Genomic DNA, 12,272 nt, shown 5'->3' on the forward strand with positions numbered 1-12,272 from the left:
GGTCAGCTCATGGAACATATTCTATTTTACTCAGTGTTTAAGCGGAAGGTATTATCATTCAGAGGGTGTTGAGTAATTTGTTGTTCAATGAGTTTTATAAGGTAATTGTTTTATAAACATATAAGTCAGTGTCAAACATGTTATCAGCATTTAGTTCAATCAATGAAATTTATAAGCCTTAAACATAGCTGATTTAATTGAAGATACAAAATACCATAATACAAAGCATCATATGTATACAAATAATTCATAACTCAGAGTTTGAGCAGAATATGCAAGTATTGATATAAATAGTCAGTATACAAAAGATAAAAGAAATAGGTACAAAGGATGACACAATCCTAGCACTGATCTAGCCTATCTCTATTTCTTTTTCTTATACTGAGACTGAGACTGACTACGCTCAAGCTGAGCTCTAGCTGCTTGTTCTTTCTCCTCCGTTTTGTCAGCATCGGGAGGAGGAATGCGGAAGGAGTCAGTTAAGACAGCTCTAGTCAGTTCTTAGGACAGTGTCTTAAGCTTGTCAGCGCTTTCATTGACTCCATCAAAAATTGCAACTCCATCACTGGATACCTCTTCGGGTATGTTGAGTTCAGCAGCGCTGATCATATTGATGATAAACGCCTTAGATTTGCCCAGCCAGGTGAGTGCATCTGTAAGACCAGCAATGAATTGGTGAAAGGTCTTTAAAAGTGTTGTGTCGTAGTACTGTCTTTGAATATTGCTGTGTCGAATGTGGTTGAAGGTTTGGCGTGTGATAGACAGCATCTCATTCTACTTCATTGCGTCAGTATCCATCTCTTGCTTATTCAGATTTAGCAATCGAACAACTTCACCAATTTTCTCTACTGAGCACTGAGAGTAAGAGACCATTTGCTCATTAGTCTTGAGTTGCTCGGTGTGAAGCTGAGCAAAGAGCATCTTGACTTCAGCAGAAGTGGCATAGCCAGGGTTCACAGCTGACAAATTTTGGACTTGATGGTGTAGACTCAGCCAGCTTGGCGATGGAGTCCTGCTTAGTTTGCTGTGCTTGGAAAGTAATGATGATGTTCAGCAAGTCCTTGAATCCCTTAACTTCATTGAGAAGCTGAGTGACTTGGGAAAGCTGAGTAGTCTCAATAGTGGAAGACCCAGCAACAGGAGGAGTAGATTATTGAAGATCTTTAATCAAAGCTTACACTGAGTCGATTATTCGTTTGCCAGACTCAGTGGCATTGAGATAACTTTGTGATCCTTCAGTGACATCAGTGTGATCGGTAGGAAGAGGAGTTATAGGAATGACTTGGTCAGTGACTGGTAGTGTTGTTCTAATCTGCACTTGAGGTTCTGGAAGGGTTTATTGATCGACAAATATGTGTATAGGAGAAGTGAAAATCCGAATACTGTCGGTGCTGACTGGGGCAGAGACATTTGGAGTCAGCACAATGCTTGGATGAACAACATTGACAGTAATCGCCTCAACCTGACTTGTTGAGGTGGAGTGTCAGCTTGAATAGCATCTCCTGAGTGAGAAGGAGAAGATTCTTGTTGCTCATCATTAGGCTGGTCAGCTTGCACTTGGACTTGATTAACATTGTGTTGGTCAAGCTCTTGCTCTTCTCCAGCAGCCAACTCAGTATTGGCATACTCAGCTTCGTTTTCACTAGCTGTCTCCTTATTATCCTCAGCATCATCCTAACCGCTGGCCTCTTCTTATTCTTCTTCTTCTGAACTGTCACCATCTAGTTCTTCCTCAACTTGTGCAATGAGTAGTGATCGTCCAAATGCACCTCATCTTCTCCATACTCAGCTAGATTTCCTTGACACTGGGTGAAGTAAGAGTCACCAGGCACAACAAAATCAGTAGGTACAACATTGATGAGAGTCAGGTTAGAAGGCTTTTTCTTTTTCTGAGGTTGCTCAGTGGTTTCCTCAGTTGCAGGCTCATCTTGCCTGCTTCATTTCTCAGCTGACTTAGTAGCAGACTTCTGCCTTTTCGCTGGAGACTCAACATCTTTTGAAGGAGTCTCAGCAGTCTTTATTTTTCTGAAAGCTGGGGCCTTAGTCCTTCTCCCTTTCTTTGGGACAACATTTTCTTTAGCCTGCTGTTCAGCACCCGCAGCAGCAGCAGCTTTTCCTTTCTTCAGAGGCTGACCGAACTTCAAAGCTCTCAGCGAAGCTGCTGTGATTTCAGAGCCTTGAGTCATCTCCTCACCTTTAAGACTAACTTTATGGTCAATTAGGATCCTGGTGATGATCGATCCTAGCCTCAGTGTACTAGTACTACGTAGGAAGCCAGCGATAAGAAAGACTGACATATTGATTGGTTTGTACGTCAGCATATGCCATATAAAGCATTGCTCGAAGTTTGTTACTGAGGTAGTGCAGTTGATCTTCGGATAGATGAAGTAAGTCAGCAGATAAAGAGCCATCTTCTGGTGCTGACCCATAGATGAACTCGAGACTTCTCCTGAGTAGCCTTCAGGTTTGCAGAACTTTAGTTCATACCCAGTGCCATCCCGATCTCCAGATCTCCGCAGCCTTGCTCCCCCAGTTTTTAACTTGAGCAAATTTCCTAGGTAGAGAGGGTTGATGAAGATGGTTTTCTCTTTCACCACTGTTACCAGATAATCCTGGTTGTCATTAGCAACACGGAGGTTATGGTAAAATTCCTTTACAAGGCCAGGGTAAGTGGGATCCCTAACTGAAAACAGCTCAGTCCATCCATTCTGTGAAATCCACTCACAGAAGGGTTGTTCGTTTTGTACGAAGGCTTCAGATACCCATCTTGAGGGCTCAACCTTCCATTCTCGTACGTTGTTAAAGACCTTTGTGTAGGTCCTGACTTTGGTAGGCTTTTCCTTACCAGAGGAGGATTGACCAGCTTTTCCTTTGCTGGGTGTGGGAGGATTTCTTGTAGGTTCATCGGAGCTGGGTTTTGAGTGACCAGCGCCGGAGAGATTGAAGGAAATCTTTGTCATATTTTTGGAGAAGAAGGTATAGAAATCTTGGAGAGAAAGAGTTTCTATGCCAGGGAGTTCGATAAACGTAAAGAATAAAAAATGGGGAATTTTCCATTATTTATAGAGGTGAGGAATGGATCTTATCAAATCAATGTGTCAGTTTTGCCTCGGGATTGTGAACCGACAATGATCATGGCATTTATGACACATTCGGCGTGTACGTCATCCTAGGTGGCTATACGCGTGCTTTTGCATTTATTCTAACGGATCTAACACTCAGCGTTTAGAATACCAAGCGTTTGATATTCTAAGTGGTCAGTATTGCATAGAGGGATGATTTCTAAGTTTAAACTAACTTACTCGGTGTGAAAGTTACTCAGTATTTGATTGTTCAATCAGTTTTAATGAGTATTTAGCAAAAACAATCATTCAACATAGTAATTTACTCAGCATGCATATTCACTTAGTACAGGAATTTACTGAAGAGGATTAAACATACCAATAGCTTCCCTCAGTATGCTGAACTGCTCACGAGCCAGTGGCTTCGTGAAGATATCTGCAAGCTACTCACCCGTTGGGACATAGGTCAGCCTGATCTCACCTTTGAGTACATGATCTCTAATGAAGTGATGTCTGATGCTGACATGCTTCATTCTGCTGTGCTGGATTGGGTTCTTTGATAGGTCAATTGCACTTTTATTGTCGCATTTGACCTCGATTGTCTTTGTTTGAACACCATAGTCTTCAAGCTGTTGCTTAATCCATAGGACTTGAGCAACACAGCTTCCAACAGCAATGTACTCAGCTTCAGTGGTAGACAAGGCTACTGACGCCTGCTTCTTGCTGAACCAAGATACAAGACAGGTTCCTAAGAAATGGCATCCTCTAGAGGTGCTTTTTCGTTCCAGCTTGTCCCGTCCATAGTCAGCGTCAGTGTATCCAATGAGTGTGAATCATGAGCATTGGGATACCATAAACCTGCGTTCACTGAGCTTTGCAAAAATCTAAGGATTCTTTTTACAGCTATGTAATGAGATTCCTTAGGGTTAGATTGATATCTAGCACAGTAGCATACTGAGAACTGAATGTCCGGTCTACTTGCTGTTAGGTAAAGTAGAGAGCCTATCATACCTCGATATAATTTGCTGTCTACTGACTTACCATTCTTGTCAGCGCACAGGACAGTGTCAGTGCCCATAGGAGTGGATATTGGCTTGCAATTTTCCAAATCATATTTCTTTAATATCTCATTGGCATACTTGGCTTGACTGATGAAGATGTCATTCTTTCCTTGTTTAATTTGAAGACCGAGGAAGAAGTTGAGTTCTCCCATCATGGACATTTCAAACTGAATCTGCATTTGTTTTCTAAACTCCTTGCACATTGATTCGTTAGTTGCACCAAATATTATATCATCAACATAAATTTGGGCCAGCAGAGTATCTTTACCCTTTTTCTTAATGAATAAGGTTGTATCAGCTTTGCCTCTGACGTAATTTCTAGTCAGCAGGAAACTGGTCAGCCTCTCATACCAAGCACGTGGTGCTTGCTTGAGGCCGTACAGAGCCTTTTTGAGTTTATAAACATGGTTTGGGAATTTAAGGTCCTCAAAACCTGGAGGTTGATTAACATAAACCTCCTCGTTTATAACTCCATTAAGAAATGCACTTTTGACATCCATTTGAAATAATTTAAAGTTCATGTATGATGCATATGCACATAGAATTCTATTTGCCTCTAGCCTTGCCACCGGGGCAAAGGTCTCACCGTAGTCAATACCTTTTTGCTGACTGTAGCCCTGAGCTACAAGTCTTGCTTTGTTTCTGACCATGTTCCCTTGTTCATCCATCTTGTTCCTGAAGACCCATCTAGTTTCAATGGTCTTTTGACTCTTTGGATGAGGCACTAGCTCCCATACATCGTTTCTTCTGAATTGATCTAGCTCCTCTTGCATTGCGATCATCCAGAATTCGTCGTGCTTAGCTTCAGCGAAATTTTTTGGTTCTTGAACTGAGACGAAGGCCACGTTGCTGAGGTACTTCCTGAGTTGATTTTTGGTCATCAGGGTATTCCCAGCAGAATCAAGGATCACACTCTCTGAGTGCCCTCTTGGGATCCTTATCTCTTTAGGTAGATTGACGTCTTGCGCTGTCTGTGTTTCAACATTCTCTACAGAAGTAGACTGGTTAGTGAAAACAATTTTAGGTTCACTTTTACTCTTGGTCAACCTCTTAGTGAATGACTCAGTAGCTGGTTCTGGGTCAGTGGGTACTGAGTGTGGATCATCTTCGGTCAGCGGCTGGTATCTAAATGCAGGGTTAGTTTCGTCGAACTCCACATGTACTGACTCTTCTAGAACTTGAGTTCGCTTATTAAAAACTCTGTATGCTTTGTTGTTTGTTGAGTAGCCCAAAAAGATAGCCTCATCAGCTTTTGAGTCAAACTTTGCTAAGCTATCTTTGGTATTCAAAATAAAACATTTACAACCAAAGGCACGAAAGTATCCAATGTTGGGCTTTCGTCCTTTCCAAAGTTCATAGGAGGTTTTCTTTAGTATAGATCTAACTAGAGCCCTATTAAGAATATAGCACGCTGTGTTGACAGCCTCTCCCCAAAAATACTTTGGAAGCCTATGCTCATCCAACATTGTCCTGGCTATTTCAACCAGAGTTCTGTTCTTCCTTTCAACAACCCCATTTTGTTGAGGTGTTCTAGGAGCAGAAAAATTGTGGTCAATGCCGCTGGCTTCACAGAATTCAACAAACTTTTGGTTTTTGAATTCTCCACCATTATCGCTACGGATGTGAGCTAATTTTAGGTCTTTATCATTTTCAATTTTTCTAACCAAATTTGAAAATGTCTCAAAGGTCTCATCCTTGCTACTCAGCAAGATGACCCAAGTGTACCGAGAGAAGTCATCTACAATGACCAAGGAAAATTTTCTTCCACCCAGACTCAGCGGCTGGACTGGACCGAAGAGATCCAAGTGTAGTAATTCTAACGGACGCTTAGTTGAGACAATATTTTTGCTATGAAAATATTGTTTGGTTTGTTTTCCAGCTTGGCAAGCGTGGCATAATTGATCTTTTTCAAATTTAAGTTCAGGCAGTCCTTCAACCAATTGCTTTCTTTCTAATTTGGCCAGGAGGTCCATGCTTACATGACCAAGTCTCCTGTGCCATAGCCAGGAATTTTCTTCATTTGAAACTAAGCATAAAGTTTTTGAAAACTTTTTCTCTAAGTCTAGCATAAAGACATTATCTATCCGAGGGGCAGTTAAAATTAACTCATTTGATTTACCCTCGTATATTTTACATCTAGTAGCATCAAATATAACTTTTCTCCCATTGTCACATAGTTGAGCTACGTTGAGTAAGTTATATTTGAGTCCGCTGACTAGGGAGACAGAGTCAATAGTAGGATTACCTCCAATGGTTCCTGACCCTACTATCTTACCCTTCTTGTTGTCTGCGAAACTTACACTTCCTCCTCGTTTACGCTCAAACGTGATGAATTGAGTTTCATCACCAGTCATATGCCTCGAGCATGCGCTGTCAATATACCACATCCTTGACTTCTCAGCACACCTCATGCTTACCTGCATTGTAACTAGTTTCTTTTAGGTACCCAATTCTTTTTAGATCTTGGCTTGTTAGGTTCAACATGTAATGCATCATACTTTATCTTATGGCGGCATACATGGACAGTATGGCCATTCTTTCCACAAAAGTCACAGCTGACCTTCTGTTTAGGATTTCTCACTGACTTGTCAGCACCCCAGTGCTGAGCGTGCTAGCACACCTTCGTGGTGTGTCCTTTCTTCCCACAGAAGTCACACTAGACGTTTCGCTGGGGATTCCATCTCTGCTGAGTACCTTGGTATTGAGTTCTCAGAGGAATGTTTCTTTTATTTGGAACCTTTAGTTGGTTCTGGATAGTTGTGACGTCCTTTCTCAGTTTCTTTGAAACTGATTGGACTTCAGTGACAGACTCATGTATGATCTTCATGTTATCATGCAAAATTGAGTTGTCCTGAAGGAGGTATCTAAGGTCACTCAGCTTGACCTCTTCAACCTCATCACAGCGCCTGCTGAGTGCTCTAATTTTCTTATTACACTTTTTGACAACTGTATAGAGATCACTCAGGGCATTACCCATTTCGTTTCTGAGCAGGGAGAGTGATATTACCTCATTTGATTGCTCCTCATCGTCTGATGCATCAGATGGGTCAGCATGCTTAGAGATGCATGGCTCAGCAAATTCGTCAGCCATGAAGCATATCTTTGCTGACTCGGTGGCCTCAGCTTCTGTTGATGAAGAATCATCACTGTCACTCCATGTTGCCACCATTGCCTTTTTGCCATTCTTATTGTCTTTCCTCAGCGTCGGGCAGCTCGAATTAATGTGGCCAGTTTGATGACACTCAAAGCAAGTAATGGGGTTTGAGCTGTCCTTCTTGTATTTGCTGTCATTTGAGTCAGCTTTATACTTGTCAAACTTTCTGCATGGCTTCTTAGAATATTTTTCATTCTTTCTAAATAGCCTCTTCATCTTCCTTGTGAACATAGCCATCTCTTCATCTTCTGTTGAGCTCCCTTCAGTGGAGTCAGCTTTCATGATAAGAGATTTCTGCTTCTTGTCATCAGAATTTTCTTTCACCTCAAATTTTTTCATTGAGATCTCATGGGTCAGCAGTGAACCGATGAGCTCATCATATTTGTAGGTGGTGAGATCCTGAGCTTCCTCTACAACGGTCTTCTTTGCTTGCCAATCTTTAGGAAGACTTCTGAGGATCTTCTTGACTTGTTCTTCCTCAGTGAAGATTTTCCCAAGTCTCTTGAGCTCATTTATGATGTTGGCGAATCTTGCATTCATGTCTGAAATGCCCTCATCATTGTTCATCTCGAACAGCTCGTACAGTCTCATCTGCTGATTCACCTTGGACTCCTTTACTTTGTTGGTTCCCTCGTAGGTGACTTCCAGCTTCTTCCAGATCTCTTGCGCCGACTCACAGCCTGAGATTTTATTATATTCTGCAGCATCGAGCGCACAGTGAAGCATATTGATAGCCGAAACATGATTTTGAAGCTTTTTATGATCATCCTCTGTCCATTTAGCCTCAGCTTTTATAACTGTTTGGCCGGCAACAACTTCGACAGGTACAAATGGGCCTTGGACTATAGATAGCCAGGCACTCATGTTTGTAGCCTGAATGAAGTTTTTCATCCTATTCTTCCAGAAGGTATAGTTTGACCCGAAGAATAGGGGAGGCCTAGTAATGGACAGCCCCTCAGGCAATATCTGAGTTGTTTGGTTTCCAGGGAGAAACCGAGTGCTGTTTTCGCCCATGGTAGGGATCAGCTCAAGGTTGTTAGACCTTTTACAATGAGCTTTTAAGCTCTGATACCACTTGTTGGTCCCTTATAATGTTGCAAGTATAGTTCCAAGGGGGGTTAGGAACTATTTAAACTTTTTAACAATTAGGGAAGACTTCTTTTTCTTTAGGAAAAAGGTTTTAACAGCGGCGCTGAGTAATCAGCAAGATACTGGCTTAGTCAACTGGTGACTAGGTCAGTTTCTTAGCTTGAGTCAGGAAATAGCACTTAAAGTCTTTTCCTGAGCTCAGATATTCGATGCGCACAACTCAGCTTGACCTCTTTACTTGGTCAGTTTTTGGTTATTTAAGCAAGCAATATATATAAGGAGTTAAAGGTAAGAAATACGTTACTCAGCAGATTTATCCAGGTTCGACTTCTTCTAAGCCTACGTCCTGTCCCCGGAACACATTTCGAGATTTCAAATTCTCTACTGAGCTCTTTAAAGGTAGAGCCTCAAACCTTTTACAATCTTAGAAACTGAGTATAAAAAGAGTACCTTCCTCTGTACCTCCACTCAATCCTAATCTCTTGCTGAGTACTATAACCGAGTACTCAGCCTCTCCTTTCTATCTCTAGAAATGATAAGTGTTTGTCCTAAACAATGATTGCTAAGACACCTTAGATGATTGGATAATCACTCTAGACTTTTACACAAATATATGAAATGTAGTGTAAGATTGCTTTGCTTCTTTGCTTGCAGAACTTGTGTAGAAATTTGGTTAGCATAATGGCTTGATCAAGTTCTGTGTTGAGTGAAGCTTCTGATGGCACTATTTATAGAGACGTCTTGAGGCATCGGTCATTTCGAATTTAGAAATAACCGTTGGAGGGAAATGACTTCCAGTCGTTGTCATCCTGACTTGTGTTAAGCCCAAAATATACCTAAAATATCCTATATAAATATGATAAATTTACATTGAAATCGTGTTAATTATATTCATTTAGAATACTTTTACGTCTTTATTTACTTCTTTGATGCAAGGTACCTAAATATTTGGTAAAATCCAAATAGGAGCAAAAAAGGAGCTAAAATGGAGGAAAAACCTTAAAAACGTACCGAGAATGCATATCAGTCAGAAGAACGCTCGAGGAGGACGAAAAACAGTCGAGCGCCAGGGAGGAAAACTCTCTGTCATGACTGAGATTCTCAAAATCTCAGTCGCGACTTGCGGAGGCCAGACCGGGGGAAAACAACGTTTTGAACTCGCCCCTATACCCCCTGTCGCGACTGAGATTTTCAGAATCTCAGTCGTGACAGCAAGTCTTCCTGCACACAAAACACATGTTTAATTCGTAAAAACGCGTCTGTTCGTTCGGATAAAAGCGACCCTTCACCAGCAGACACGACCCATCATTCACAACCCTTCAACAACTATAAATAAGTGATTCATTTCAGAATTGAAAGAGTTGGAAAAGTTAGAGAAATTAGAGAAGAAAGCTGTTATGTTGAGTTTCTGATTTAAAAAAGAATCAGAAAGTTAGATTTCATTTCTGTAAACAATCGTGTTGTACACGAATTGTATTTAGATTAGTTATAAACACAGTATTAGTTTAGTTTTCATTCTGATAGTGGACGAGACCAGTCTCTATTCCAAAGATCCAGCGAGAAGAATTGACAGCTGAAGCGCATAAGGTTTGACGAGCCTACGAAGTTTGAGAGAAAGTTTGACGACCCGGATCTCAAAGTCTTCATTACCATGCTATCCAAGTTTCTACTTCTCTGTTAACTTGTGAAAATTCACATTTCAATTAATGATATACTTATTTATTCAATATATTCTTACTGTTGTTATTTTGATGTTGTTCTGACAAAACGATTTTCAAAATGATATATTGGTGTTTTCATTAAAACGTTCTATTCCATCTTATTCATATAAGAACTTTGTTGAACACTTAAAAAATTTAGTTTTTATGGATGACATGATCGCTGATCGCGGCTTATCAGAAGTAAAACACTAGTTTGATTAAGGTAGGAATCGTCTCTACGCTAGAGGGATTTCTATGGTTCGAAGCCATTTAATTGAGTAAATTACTATATTGTTACATGTCCATAATCTCACAAAGTTAAAGTTGTTTACTTTGCTTTATGAAAATAAAATCTATTTTATTCCAATTACGGAAGTATCTGTTTTGTAATCAAAATTCCAAAACGGAATTGTTCTCTAAACTCGATATAATCTTTCTATCTAACCCTAATTTACCAAAACCTATTCAATCAACTAAACGTATTTCTTTTATTAAACCTAAACACGTGATTAAACCGAATTAAATAAAGTTTTAGTTAAAAAGCGTTCCCTGTGGGTTCGATATCTATTATTACTACAAGCGTATACCGTGCACTTGCGGAAATCGCTCAACAAGTTTTTGGCGCCGTTGCCGGAGATCGCCAAAATTTTTGACAAAATTTTAAATTTTTCGTGTTTTATTTCGAATCTAGGTTTAAACATACTTATTTTAACTTTTATAATTTAAAAGTTTTCATATACTAATTTATTTATTTTTCAAATTCTGTTTTGTAGGTAGTTTCGGTTCATGCAAGATTTCAGGTTCATGCGCAGTTCTCGAAATTCAGTCATTGCACCAGACCCTATAGACCTAGAAATTGAGAAAACCATTAGGAAGAACAAGAAAAATAAGAAAAACAAAAATAAGACCCTAGTAAAACACACATACCGAGCCAGAAAAAATGGCAGACCCACCAACACTTATGGAATACGCTAGGCCAGGTGTGGCCGGTGTAACCAATAGTATCGTTAGACCCAGAATCACCGCAAATCAATTTGAAATCAAGCCAGTTTTGCTTAATATGTTGCAAAATAATGTAACATTTTACGGGTTATCTAACGAAAATCCTAACACCCACTTAACAAATTTCCTTGAAATTTGTGACACATTTAAAATCCCAGATGTGACTGCAGAAGCAATCAAACTTCGACTCTTTCCTTTCACTTTGAAGGATAGAGCCAAAGAATGGTTAACTTCTATGCCAGCCGCAACTTTTGCCACTTGGGAACAATTAGCCCAAGCGTTTTTATCTAAATATTTTCCTTTAGCAAAAACCGCAAGAGTCATAAAGGAGTTAACATCTTTTTCTCAAAATGATAATGAGACTCTTTATGAAACTTGGGAACGTTTTAAAGAACTTCAACGTTTATGCCCACACCACCAATTACCCGCTGAACTTTTAATGCAAACATTTTACAATGGACTTAATCCTACAACTAGGGGTTCATTAGATGCTATGTCGGGAGGACTATTTATGAAGAAAACATCAGCCCAAGCGAGGGAACTTTTGGAGGAAATGGCAATCAACAGCAGTATGTGGCCCGCGGAACATGGACATATGCTGGTAGCAAAACCATCATCCTCAACCACATCGTCAGTTAAAGGTATAGTTGAACTTGATCCAATCGTAATGCTACAAGCCCAATTTTCTGCTTTATCGCACAAAATTGATAAGTTTATGGCACCGCGCGATACCAATGGTAATCCAATCCAAACGGATGTGGACTACGAAAATATGAGTGAGATCGAACAAGTAAATTTTGTCCAAGGGAAAAACCAAACTAATAATCCTTATTCTAATACTTATAATTCTGGATGGAGGAATCATCCTAACTTTAACTGGAAAGATAACAGTAACAATAATATTAGTGCTAACCAAAATCGTACCACTAATTATCAAAATCAGTCAAGAGATACGATTAGCACTTTATCTTCTAAAATCGACAAGTTTATAGATGCCATCAGTGGAAAAATAAGTAATCACGACGATGGTTTTAAACGGATCGAAAATAAATTCGATCAGCTTATTAAAAACCACTCATCTAGCATCCATAATTTGGAGGTTCAAATTGGTCAACTTGCTAAATCAATTCCATCCCGAAAAGATCGAAGTCTTCCCAGCCATATGGAAGAAAATCCGAAGGAGCAGGTGAAGGCTATCACTCTT

The 12,272-nt window shown here is 40.0% G+C and overlaps 1 non-coding gene across 1 annotated transcript; it reads right to left on the minus strand.

The window, feature by feature from the left end:
- Positions 1-11,384: 11,384 nt before the first annotated feature.
- LOC136204331 (small nucleolar RNA R71) lies at positions 11,385-11,491 on the minus strand. Its single transcript, XR_010675175.1, has one exon. It is a non-coding gene; the product is annotated as a small nucleolar RNA R71 (small nucleolar RNA).
- Positions 11,492-12,272: the final 781 nt, after the last annotated feature.

The sequence above is a fragment of the Euphorbia lathyris genome, chromosome 8, assembly GCF_963576675.1.
Source record: "Euphorbia lathyris chromosome 8, ddEupLath1.1, whole genome shotgun sequence".
NCBI lineage: Eukaryota > Viridiplantae > Streptophyta > Magnoliopsida > Malpighiales > Euphorbiaceae > Euphorbia > Euphorbia lathyris.